Source organism: Manis javanica, chromosome 6 (genome assembly GCF_040802235.1).
Source record: "Manis javanica isolate MJ-LG chromosome 6, MJ_LKY, whole genome shotgun sequence".
NCBI classification, from domain to species: Eukaryota; Metazoa; Chordata; class Mammalia; order Pholidota; family Manidae; genus Manis; species Manis javanica.
Genome location: NC_133161.1, coordinates 85,640,951 through 85,654,473, shown reverse-complemented (window position 1 = coordinate 85,654,473; position 13,523 = coordinate 85,640,951). Strand labels below are relative to the sequence as shown.

The window sequence follows — 13,523 nt, the reverse complement described above, 5'->3', positions numbered from 1 at the left end:
TTTCAGCTTGATATAGTCCCACTTGCTCATTTTTGCTTTTGTTTCCCTTGCCCGGGGAGATGTGTTCATGAAGAAGCCGCTCATGTTTATGTCCAAGAGATTTTTGCCTATGCTTTTTCCTAAGAGTTTTATGGTTTCATGACATACATTCAGGTCTTTGATCCATTTTGAATTTACTTTTGTGTATGGGGTTAGACAATGATCCAGTTTCATTCTCTTACATGTAGCTGTCCAGTTTTGCCAACACCATCTGTTGAAGAGGCTGTCATTTCCCCATTGTATGTCCATGGCTCCTTTATCATATATTAATTGACCATACATACATGTTTGGGTTAATGTCTGGAGTCTCTAATCTGTTCCACTGGTCTGTGGCTCTGTTCTTGTGCCAGTACCAAATTGTCTTCATTACTGTGGCTTTGTAGTAGAGCTTGAAGTTGGGGAGCGAGATCCCTCCCATTTTATTCTTCCTTCTCAGAATTACTTTGGCTATTCTGGATCTTTGATGGTTCCTTATGAATTTTTTAACCATTTGTTCCATTTCTTTGAAGAATGCTGTTGATAATTTGATAGGGATTGCATTAAATCTGTAGTTTGCTTTGGGCAGGATGGCCATTTTGACTATTAATTATTACTAGCTAAGAGCATGGAATGAGTTTCCGTTTGTAAGTGTCCTCTTTGATTTCTCTTAAAAGTGTCTTGTAGTTTTCAGGGTATAGGTCTTTCACTTCCTTGGCTAGGTTTATTCCTAGGTATTTTATTCTTTCTGAAGCAGTTGTGAATGGAATTGTTTTCCTGATTTCTCTTTCTATTAGTTTATTGTTAGTGTGTAGGAAAACCTCATATTTCTGTGTATTAATTATATATCCTGCAACTTTGCTGTATTCCGATATCAGTTCTAGTAGTTTTGGAGTGGATTCTTTATGGTTTTTTATGTACAATATCATGTCATCTGCAAATAGTGACAATCTGACTTCTTTACCTATCTGGATTCCTTGTATTTCTTTGTTTTGTCTAACTGCTGTGGCTAGGACCTCCAGTTCTATGTTGAATAACAGTGGGGAGAGTGAGCATCCATGTCCTGTTCCCGATCTTAGAGGAAAAGCTTTCTGGTTATCGCTTTTCAGTGTGATGTTGGCTGTGGGTTTTTCATATATGGCCTTTATTTTGTTGACATACTTGCCCTCTATACCCATTTGGTTGAGAGTTTTTATCATGAATGGATGTTGAATTTTGTCTAATACTTTTTTGGCATCTATGGAGATTACCATATGATTTTTGTCCTTCTTTTTGTTTATGTGGTGGATGATATTGATGGATTTTCGAATGTTGTACCATCCTTGCATCCCTGAGATGAGTCCCACTTGGTCATGGTGTATGATCCTCTTGATGTATTTTTGATTTCGGTTTGCTAATATTTTGTTGAGTATTTTAGCATCTATGTTCATCAGGGATATTGGTCTGTAATTTTCTTTTTTGATGGGGTCTTTGCCTGGGTCTGGTATTAGGGTGATGCTGGCTTTATAGAATGAGTTTGGGAGTATTCTCTCTTCTTCTATTTATTGGAAAACTTTAAGGAGAATGGCTTTATGTCATCCTGTATGTCTGATAAAACTCCGTGGTAAATCCATCTGGCCTGGGAGTTTTGCTCTTGGGTAGTTTTTTGATTACTGCTTCAGTTTCATTGCTGGTAATTGCTTTGTTTAGATTTTCTGTTTCTTCCTAGGTCAGTCTTGGAAGGTTGTATTTTTCTAGGAAGTTGTCCATTTCTTCTAGGTTTCTCAGCTTGTTAGCATATAGTTTTTTGTAGTATTCTCTAATGATTCTTTGTATTTCTGTGGGGCCCGATGTGATTTTTCCTTTCTCATTTCTGATTCTGTTGATGTGTATAGATTCTCTTTTTCTCTTAATAAGTCTGGCTAGGGGCTTATCTATTTTGTTTATTTTCTCGAAGAACCAGCTCTTGGTTTCATTGATTTTTTTCTATTGTTTTATTCTTCTCAATTTTATTTACTTCTTTTCTGATCTTTATTATGACCCTCCTTCTGCTTACTTTAGACCTCATTTGTTCTTCTTTTTCCAATTTCGATAATTGTGTATTTAGACTATTCATTGGGGATTGTTTTTCCTTCTTTAAATATGCCTGGATTGCCATATACTTTCCTCTTAAAACTGCTTTCTCTGCGTCCCACAGAAGTTGGGGCTTTGTGTTGTTGTCATTTGTTTCCATATATTGCTTGATCTCTATTTTGATTTGGTCATTGATCCATTGATTATTTAGGAGCTGTTGTTAAGCCTCCATGTGTTTTGAGCCTTTTTGCTTTCTTTGTACAATTTATTTGTAGTTTAATGCCTTTGTGGTCTGAAAAGTTGGTAGGATTTCAATCTTTTGGAATTTACTGAGGCTCTTTTTGTGAGCTAGTATGTGGTCTATTCTGGAGAATGTTCCATGTGCACTTGAGAAGAATGTGTATCCTGTTGCTTTTGGATGTAGAGTTCTATACATGTCTATTAGGTCCATCTGTTCTAGTGTGTTGTTCAGTGCTTCTGTGTCCTTACTTATTTTCTGTCTGGTGGATCTGTCCTTTGGAGTGAGTGGTGTGTTGAAGTTTCCCAAAATGAATGCATTGCATTCTATTTCCTCCTTTAATTCTGTTAGTATTTGTTTCACATATGTTGGTGCTCTTGTATTGGGTGCATATATATTTATAATGGTTATATCCTCTTGTTGGACTGACACCTTTATCATTATATAATGTCTTTCTTTATGTCTTTTGACTTTCATTGTTTTGAAGTCTATTTTGTCTGATACTAGTACTGCAACACCTGCTTTTTTCTCCTTGTTTGCATGAAATACCTTTTACCATCCCTTCACTTTTAGTCTGTGCATGTCTTTGGGTTTGAGGTGAGTCTGTTGTAAGCAGCATATGGATGGGTCTTGCTTTTTTATCCATTTTATTACTCTGTGTCTTTTGATTGGTGCATTCAGTCCATTTACATTTAGGGTGATTATTGAAAGATATGTACTTTTTGCCATTGCAGGCTTTAGGTTCAGGTTACCAAAGGTTCAAGGTTAGCTTCTTTACTGTCTTACTGTCTAGCTTAACTTGCTTATTGAGGTATTATAAACACAGTCTGATGATTCTTTATTTGGCTCCCTTCTTATTCCTCATCCTTCATTCTTTATATGTTAGGTGTTTTATTTTGTGCTCTTTTGTGTTTCTTTTGACTCCTTTTGTGGGTAGTTGATTTTATTTTTTACCTTAGTTTGTGTTTGATTGTTCTGCTTTCTTGGCAGTGATTTTATTTTTCAGGTGACACCTGTTTGGCCTTAGGAGTGCTTCCAACTAGAGCAGTCCCTCTAAAATACCCTGTAGAGGTTGTTTGTGTGAGGCAAATTCCCTCAACTTTTGCTTGTCTGGGAATTGGTTAATCCCTCCTTCATATTTAAATGATAATTGTGCTGGATACAGTATTCTTGCTTTAAGGCCCTTCTGTTTCATTACATTAAATATATCATGCCATTCTCTTCTGGCCTGTAAGGTTTCTGTTGAGAAGTCTGATGACAGCCTGATGGGTTTTCCTTTGTAGGTGACCTTTTTTCTCTCTATGACTGCCTTTAATACTCTGTCCTTGTCCTTGGTCTTTGCCATTTTAATTATTATGTGTCTTGGTGTTGTCCTCCTTTGGTTCCTTGTGTTGGGAGTTCTGTGTGCTTCCATGGTTTGAGCGACTATTTCCTCCCCCAGTTTGGGGAAGTTTTCAGCAATTATTTCTTCAAAGACACTTTCTATCCACTTTTTCTCTCCTCTTCTTCTGGTACCTGTGTAATGTGAATATTGTTCCGTTTGGATTGGCCACACAGTTGTCTTAATATTCTTTCATTCCTGGAGATCCTTTGATATCTCTCTGCATCAGCTTCTGTGCGTTCCTGTTCTCTGGTTTCTATTCCATTCACGGTATCTTGCACCTGGTCCATTCTGCTTTTAAGTCTTTCCAGAGATTGTTATATTTCTGTATTCTCCCTCTTTGGCTGTTGCATATTTCTCTGCAAGTCCATCAGCATGGTTATGACCTTTATTTTGAATTCTTTTTCAGGAAGATTGGTTAGGTCTATCTCCCCAGGTTCCCTCTCAGGGGAGGATGTCTGTGTGATTCTGCTCTGAATCAAATTCTTCTGACTTTTCATGGCAAGAGGTAGTCGTGGGCAATTGGCGTGTATGTCAGCTGAGAGAACAAAGTCCCTTCCCACTTGCTCCTTGCCTTCCTCTCCTGGGAGAACAGCGACCCCTAGCTGCTTGTGCTGGGCAGCTGTGTGCAGGCGGTGTCTCTGATTCTTGCCCGCACTGCTGTGGAGGAAACTGCGTGGCTGCTGTTGGTGTGGCCAGTCTCAGGCTGCTGCTCTGCTATGGCAGGGCCATACTGGAGGGTGAACGGGAGGGAGGCTGTTTATCACTGTGAGGGGCCTCAGAGCTGCGCTGCTGCCCAGGGGTTTAGGGCGCCCAGAGTTCCCCATGATTCCCAGCTGCTGGGGTGAGTGCCAGGTTACTTCCGTCCAGCTGTGAGGCTCCTGTCCCTTTAAGACTTTCAAAAAGTACTTGCTTTTCTTTTATCCCAGGGGTGCCAGCTCCAGGGTCCTGCTCACAGGTTTTACTGTTGTTCCATTTCCTTAGTATCCAGTACACCACACACTGTGTGCCTGTGCTCCCAGTGCGGATGACTCGGGCTGGGTATTTAGCAGTCCTTTGCTCCCTCTCCCTCCCCACTCTGACTCCTCTCCTCCTGCCGGGGATCTGGGATAGGGGTGGCGCTCTGGTGCCACCAGGCTGTGGCTTGTTTCTTACCCCCTTCATGAGGCGCTGGGTTCTTGCAGGTGTAGATGTAGCCTGGCTGTTGTCCTGTATCTTCTGGTCTCTCTTTTAAGAATATTTGTATTTGTTGTATTTTCAAAAACATACATGCTTTTGGAGGAGTTTTCCGCTGCCCTATCACACCACCATCTTGGCTCCATCCTGGGGTGCATAGATATTCATAATGATTATGTACTCTTTTTGGGTGGGCTGCTTTATCATGTAATGTCCTTTATCTCTTGTGACTTTCTTTGTTTTGAAGTTTATTTTGTCTGATACAAGTCTTGCAATCCTGTTTTTTTTCTCCCTCTTATTTGCAGGAAAATTTCTTTTTCCATCCCTTTCAGTCTTTGTATGTCTTTAGGTTTGAAGTGAGTATCTTGTTGGCTGCATATAGATAGGTCTTTTTTTCTTATTCATTATGTAACTCTATGCCTTTTGATTGGTGCATTCAGACCATTTACATTTAGGGTGATTATTGTTAGATATGTACTTATTGCCATTGCAGGCTTTAGATTGATGATTACCAAAAGTTCAAGGGTAGGTTCTTTATTGTCTAAGAGTCTAACTTAACTCACTTAGTACATTATTTCAAACACAATCTAAAGTTCTTTTTTCTTTTTTTTCGTCCCTTATCTTTCGTTGTCCTCCATTCTTTACATATTAGGTGTCATATTCTGTATTCTTTGTTTAACCCTTGACTGACTTTGTGGGTAGTTAATTTAATTTTATATTTGCTTGGTATTTAATTGATCTCTTTCCTTCATGGTGGTTTTCTTTTCTCTGGTTACAGCTATTTAGCCTTAGAAGCACTTCCATCTATAGCAGTCCCTCCACAATACACTGTAAAGATGTTTTGTGCAAGGTAAATTCCCTCAACTTTTGCTTATATGCAAATTGTCTAATGCCTTGTAACTTTGGTAGGTGGGAAATCCCAGAGAAAATACCTTTGAAACTGAAATCAGTCAAAGTGAAAAGTGAAGTTTAAGAAACTCGTTTATTTCTTTCAAGCAGCTGTCCCATCTCTCTTGACCTGGCTGCAGCAGAAGAGCTATCTCCACCCAACCTCTCTGTTCCCATTCCCGAAAAGACCCTCACTCACCCTTGTAATTACCTATTGATCTGGAGATGGACTGCTTCTCTCCAACCCTTTGAAACACCTATTGATATGTAGATGCACTCAAGCCAGGCAGGAGATTCTGGAAATATTGCAATTTTATCCACATCCCTCCTTCAAATTCAAATGATAACCTTGCTGGGTAGAGTACTCTTGGTTCGAGGCCCTTCTGTTTCATTGCTTTAAATATATCATGCCATTTCCTTATGGACTGTAAGGTTTCTGTTGAGGAATCTGATGGGTTTTACCTTGTATGTGATCTTTTTTTCTCTCTGACTGCTTTTAGTACTTTGTCCTTTTCCTTGATCTTTGCCATTTTATTTATTATATGTCTTGGTTTTGTCTTCCTTGGGTCTCTTGTGTTGGGAGATTTGTACACCTCCATTGCTTGAGAGACTATCTCCTTCCCCAGATTTGGGAAGTTTTCAGCAATTACCTCCTCAAAGACACTTTCTATCCCTTTTTCTCTCATTTCTTCTTCTGGTACCCCTATAATGCGAATATTGTTCCATTTGGATTGGTCACATGGTTCTCTTAATATTCTTTCATTCCAGGGATCCTTTTTTCTCTGTGCTTCAGCTTCTTTGTATTCCTGTTCTCTAATTTCTGTTTCACTTACCATCTCCTCTACTTCATCTAATCTGCTTTTAATCCCCTGCCATGTATGTTTCACTTAGGATGCTGTATTATTCAATTTTAGTCTCTTTCTTGATTTCCTACCTGACATCTTGAATATTTTTCTGTACCTCCGTGAGCATGTTTATGATTTTTATTTTGAAATCTATCAGAAAGATTGGTGAGTTCACTTTCACTTGGCCCTCTTTCTGGTGTTTGTGGGATTTTGGTTTGTACCATGTTTTTTTTTGACATTTCTTATTTGTAATGAATAATATATAATAAGAACTTTGTCTAGGCGACAGCCTCTATTGCCCAGAAGTTCTACTCTCTGGATCTGCTCAGCCCCTGGAGCAATGGCGTGGGTAGCAGGTGAGTGGTGCTGGTTCCTGCCAGGAGGAAAGAGCTCTTTCCTGCTTCCTGACTGCAGTGCCTGCCTCCACTGCCAGGGATAGTGTGCCGAGCATGCATTGAGCAGCCTCTATGCTATGCCCCTGTAACTGCCATAGGGGTGGACATCCTCTGGCTGGCCTGGCGCAGTAGTGGGGGCAGAAGGTTTATGAGCTGGTGCCCACCTGGTGGAAGTAGTGGCAGGCTGCCTATCGTGGTGGGGTGCCTTAGGGCTACGTTGCCATCCAGGGGTTGGGGGTAAGGGCTTGTGTGCCACCGGATCATGGCTGTTCTATTTTACCCTTTTCTGTGAGGTCTTCTCTTTGCGTCAGATGTAGGCAGTCTGTCATGGTCTTCTTTCCTATTGCTCCTTCAGTATTAGTTGTATTTGTTATATTTTCATATTATATGCGGTTTGGGAGGAGGTTTCTGTCTCACTTCTCATGCTTCATCTTTAAGCCCCTCTGAGACCAGGACCCTTTTCACATTTACTGAGTGGTTCTTATATGCCAGGTATAGAATTAGAGTTGGTGGTAAAGGAAAAGAGAGAGATTCTAGGGCTCCTTGCTTGAGTAACAAGTTGAATTAAAAAAGAAGTAGATTTGAGGGGAGAAGATGCATTTTGGTATTTTTTTCCCTGGAGGTAGTTGTAACAAGTTCACAGGAGAGCTTCATTATGGCCCTATAGTTTATGTTTGGGATCATGAATTTATAAACAGAATTGAAACTGGATGTCTTCCCTTTACTTCCTTCTGTTAGAAATAAGAGAAGTAAAAGTACAGCTTTTGTTAAAAAAAAATTCATCAGAGTAAACTTAAGAATTGAACTGGGTTTATTCCTAATTCATGAATTGGGCAGCATCTCATCTAGCAAGTAAAAAGTAATTCTGAAGAGCATACCAAAATGGGAGACTTTTATAGGCAGAAGGGGGCAGGGACAAAAAAAGCAAGGATTACCTCATCTTTCCTTGGGAGATGGAAGGGGTCTATCAGGTGAATTTCCTTACTAGTGCTGGATTTACTGGTCTGAGATTACATTCTTGGGAGAGATGCAAAGTGAAGTTAGGTTATGGGCTGTGTGTTGGTTCGGTGATGTGGGAGTTAGCGCAAATGATTCCATTTTGGGCCTGTTGTCTCTGTCTCTCTCTTTTTTTTAACAATTTTGAACTCTATCTTAGAATAAGTAAATTGCACTTTTATTTTATTTTCATTTTTTAATTTTTTTGTTATCATTAATATACACTTACATGAATAACATTGTGGTTACTAGATTTCCCCCATTATCAAGTCCCTACCACATACCCCATTACAGTCACTGTCCGTCAGTGTAGTAAAATGTTATAGAATCACTACGTGTCTTCTCTGTGCTATACTGCCTTCCCCATGCCCCCCTGCCCACTACATTATGTGTGCTAATCATAATGCCCCATTTTCCCCCTATCCCTCACTTCCCACCCATCATCCCCAGTCCCTTTCCCTTTGGTAACTGTTAGTTCATTCTTGGGCTCTGCGAGTCTGCTACTGTTTTGTTCCTTCAGTTTTTGCTTTGTTTTTATACTCCACAGATGAGTGAAATCATTTGATACTTGTCTTTCTCCACCTGGCTTATTTCACTGAGCATAATACCCTCTAGCTCCATCCATGTTGTTGCAAATGATAGAGTTTGTTTTCTTCTTATGGCTGAATAATATTCCATTGTGTATATGTACCACCTCTTCTTTATCCGTTCATCTACTTCTTTATCCGTTCAACACTTAGGTTGCTTCCATTTCTTGGCTATTGTAAATATAGTGCTACGATAAACATAGAGGTGCATCTGTCTTTTTCAAACTGGGCTCCTGCATTCTTAGGGCAGATTCCTAGGAGTGGAATTCCTGGGTCAAATGGTATTTCTATTTTCAGTTTATTGAGGAAATTGTACTTTTCTTGAGTCAGTAACCTAAAAGATCATTCTAAAATGATCTTTATTCTAAGGTCTAGCTTAGTTCTAGAAGAAAAATAAATAAATAAAAACAAATATAGGGATTTATGAATGAAAATGAAGTAGGATCACTGAGTTTTCCTTCACTAAAACCATGAAAGAAGGAAAATTGGTGTGGGGAGGAAAGGTAAAAAAAATAGAGTAGAAGTGGTCAGAAAAGGGGTTCCTGCAACCTTGTGCCAAATATTTCAAAAAGTGGAGGGTAAGGAAAGAATGAGAAGTTCCTGGGTGTGTATGACAAGGCTTGTAATTCCAGCCCCACCTCCCAGAAGCCAGGAAAGACAAGGTCTACAAATACTAACCTTTCTTACTACTGCTTTCCAGGTAAACAAATCTAAGAGGTGAATAAGGAGTAAAAAGTAAAGGAGAAATTCTTACATACTAATTCTGAGCTTTGCAAAGTCAGAGAACATTGCCATTTGGAATTGTACTCTGATTAAGGGCAAGAACCATAGACCTCTGGAGGACACTTTGTGACATTTCAGCAGTGGCTGTACTCAGTCCAAACTTAGCTCGCCCTTTTCCTATTTCCTGCATCTTAGGTTTAGAGAAAAATAGATTAGAAGCAGTATCTAGTTCTCAAACAGAAGTTTGTGTGTGTACGTATGTGCACATGTGTGCACAGAAATAAAAATGGTCCAAGCAAAGGTGACAAGGGTGCTGAACACCTACTGGATATCAGAATAAGTAGAAGCTTGGCATAGCACTCCCATGTTAGACATGATCAAGTTAAAAAAAAATAGCATGGCAACTCTACAAATAATGCTGCAGGAAATGATTAAATAAATGACCATGAAAAGACTATCCTATATTAGAAAAAGTTGTATCTCCAGAATAAAGGATTCAATAAGTAGAGTAGAAAAACTTTTCAGAAATAAAATAATACAGACAAAAGTTTCTGAAATAACATGTTTCAGTATTTATGAACTGAAAGACACTAAATGCCTTGAGAAAATTTGTGAAATATTTAAAATTGACTGTATTCTAGTATTTACTACAGAAATAAGGAGAGAATTATTTTAGCATCCTGACCAAAAAGACCATGACCTCTGTAAAGCGGAAAAAAAATCTAGCTAGCTGCAAACTCCTCTCAGTTATGGTCAATCCCAGAAGACAACAGAACAATGTTTACACGGTTTTGATGAGAAAAAAAAGTATGAACCTAAAGGACTGTACCCAGCCATATCAGCTGGATTTGGTTTGGTTGCTAATAACAATGGCTAAAACTATTATAAGAATTTATAATCTTGAATTTAAGAAATATGAAGGTAGGCAGTCAAGTACTGGGATGGTAGCTTCTGGTCTCAAACTTACTGTCCATGGTGGTTGCTAGATCTTTAGCCATGAAACAGTATTCTAAGGAGCAGAAAATCGAAAGGGAGGAGGGGGGTGCAAGAGGCTGTCTCCAGGTGCTTCAGATTATTTTAAGAGTCTTAACTGGAAGTTCCACATAACACTTCGGTTTGTGTCTGGATCAGAACATGGCCACAGGCACACTTAGCTGCAAGAAAGGTTAGGAAAGGTCTTTGTTTTGAGCAACAATGAGCTTAGCAAAATTTTTGCAAAAGGAAGAGAATGGTGGAATAATGGGAGTCAGCAATTTCTGGTAATTTTTTACACTTGTCCTCTTCTTTATCAACCACTTCTTCTTCTTCTACTCTTTCATCTCCTTTACTCCATTGAAATTATTCCTCCCAAGGTCATTTGTAACTTGTTTTGTTAAATCTAGTGATCTCTTAAGCAGCCTACTCAATACTTGTGAGACTCCTTTTGGATTCTGTGATGTCACACTTACCTACTTTTCTTTTACTCATTTTCTGTTGTTCACCTCTCGTATTTCAGTTTTTCTGAATATTAATAGACTTGGTGCTAGACTCTTTTCTTCTCTAATTATATTCTTCTCAGGTAATGTGAGTCAATCACATGATTTTATTGAAGTGATCTATGAAAGGCACAGATCTTAATGAAGTTTACATTTGTTTTGACAAATGTGTATATCTATGTAACCCACCTGTGATTTTAAATATTGACTGTGTTTGTGACTCCCAAACTCTTGTCTCCATCCCTCATCTTTATGTTAAACTCCAGTGTCATATATCTAACCAATTGTTTGACTTTCTTTTTTTAATGTCTAGTAGGTATTGTCACCTTAACACATCTAAAACTTAATTTTTGTATTTCTTCTCAAAAACTTAAAAAAAATTTTTGTCCATCTCAAAACAGTTCAAGCCAAAGACTAGATTCCTCTCCCTAATCCTTCCCTTCAGCCCACCCTATCCTAGTCCACCAGCCAAACCTTCATTGATTTTACCCATAAAAAACTCAAAACTGCCCACCTTTTGCAATGTCTGCTGCTTGCACTTGAGCCCATTGTACTGTCATCTTCTGCTTGGGACTAATAATTCCTTAACTAGTTTTACTGCTGTACTCTGAGCTCTTCAGTCCAGTCTATTCTCTACATAGCAGTCAGAGTAGGCTCAAATTAAATCATCACTGATCTGCTGGAAGCACTTCAGTGGCTTCCTGTCTTTATAATAAAATTATTTGCTATGGTGCCTGTGACTTTATAGCTCCTGTTTCTTTCATACTTATCTTGAACCACTGTCACTGTGTCCATTACACTTGTGTCACACTGGCTTCCTTTCTGTTCCTTAGAAATTCTAAGGTCATTCCTACCTCAAGGTCTTTGTGTTTGCTGTCCCTTGGGATGTCCATCCTCAATTCTTAGTGTAGCTGTAAGTTTTAATCCTTCAGCTCTCAATTCACATGTCATCTCAGAAGGGACTTCTTTGATTGTCCTTTCCGGAAGTACCCAAGTCATATCGGTCTATTTTCTTTATAGCCCTGAAGTCGTATCTGTCTGTTTATTTCCTTCATGACATTTTCTTAACAAAAAATTATCTTGTTTGTTGTTTATTTTCTGTCTTCTCTCTTTGCAGTGTAAGTTTCATAAGGGCAGGAAACTTGTTTCTTGTTCATTGTTGTATCCTCAGTGCTTAGAACACTGCAATATTAATGTGTTCAGTAAATGTTTTTATTAAGTGATCAGATACTAGCTGAAATAGCTCTGAAGTTATGTTTTTTCAAATTTTATAGCATTTTTGAAGAGATACAGTTAGCAATTTTTAATCACTAAAATGATTTTGAAGATCTTTTAAAACTTCAAGCCATTTGAATATCATTTAGTGCATTAGTATCTTGATAAAGAGTACCTAGAACACTTACTCAATTAGTGTTTCTACTAGAGGCCAGTAATGACATACCTGTATTTGCATGGAACCTGCTTGGTTGATGGAAGAAATTTCTTATGAGTAAATGAGGAAGTTAAGGCATTTAATGGCTCATATTTTATTATTGATTTTTCCAAGTAGCATGACAGTCAAAGCACTTACCCAATACATTGGACAAGAAGCACCTATCCAGTACTGTCAATTAGATATTTAAAAGATTTTCTAAGTATTACAAAATCAAATCCCTAAAGAATGCTCAAGGCATAGTAGAGATTTTGTGAACACATGCTTAAGGTTAAGAAACCCTGAAATCTGAAAAGTTGCTTTAAAGGACATATTAGGGTAGTTTAATTGTACCTATCAAGAAATTCTACAGAGGGCTTTGTAGGGTATTAAGATTAAAATTTTAGGGATGCTTTTAGGTTTCCTAATAGCACAAAATGTTTTTAGAAATCCAAAGTCCTTTCGTTGTCCATAATTTTTGTCTGTAATTATTCTTTTTAGATTAGATTTTATCCTCTAGCTGAAAATACACAGACTATGCATTGATTCCATGAAGGAAAATAAATATTACAAATAGTTCTTTTATGAACTGGCATAATAGAAAAGATAAAGCACTGTTTACAAAACCTCATTTTGCATTTCATTTTTCTATCCTAAGATTGAAAACAACTTTAAACATATAAGGTGTAGTATTTATGCTTCCTAACATTTTCATGAACTCATATCCTTGTTCCAGATGAAGTATTAGAAACTTTTCAAGAAATTGTAACAATTGACAGGTCACACCATTAGAAAGTGACAGTTCTTGACACTAGAAGGTTTCCTTCTGCCCATACAGGGTGCCCTCTACCAGAGCTTTACTTTTTTTGTAACTTCAAGATCAATAAGAAAAATTTGATTTGAACCTTAGCATTTATTGCCTTTTTTTAATTACTGATTTTTTAAATTAAGGTATCATTGATATATACTCTTATGAAGGTTTCATATGAAAAACAAAATGGTTACTACATTCACCCATATTATTGAGTCCCCCACTTACCCCATTGAAGTCATTGTCTGTCAGTGTAGTAAGATGCCACAGAGTCACTACTTTTCTTCTCTGGGCTGCACTGTCTTTCCCATGACCCCCCCCCCTCCACTATATGTAATAATTATAACACCTATCAATCCCCTTCTCCCTTCCTCCCCATCCGTCCTTCCCCACCACTCCCCCTTGGTAACTGCTAGTCCCTTGAAGTCTGTGAATGCTGCTATTATATTCCTTCAGTTTTGCTTTGTCGTTCTACTCCATAAATGAGGCAAATCATTTGGTACTTGTCTTTCTCCACCTGGCCGCCTGGC

The 13,523-nt window shown here is 38.3% G+C and overlaps 1 protein-coding gene across 4 annotated transcripts in view; it reads left to right on the top strand.

The window, feature by feature from the left end:
- Positions 1-13,523, top strand: part of PHTF2 (putative homeodomain transcription factor 2) — a 183,955-nt gene that overhangs the window by 16,940 nt on the left and 153,492 nt on the right. The gene's annotated exons all lie outside the window — the stretch shown is intronic.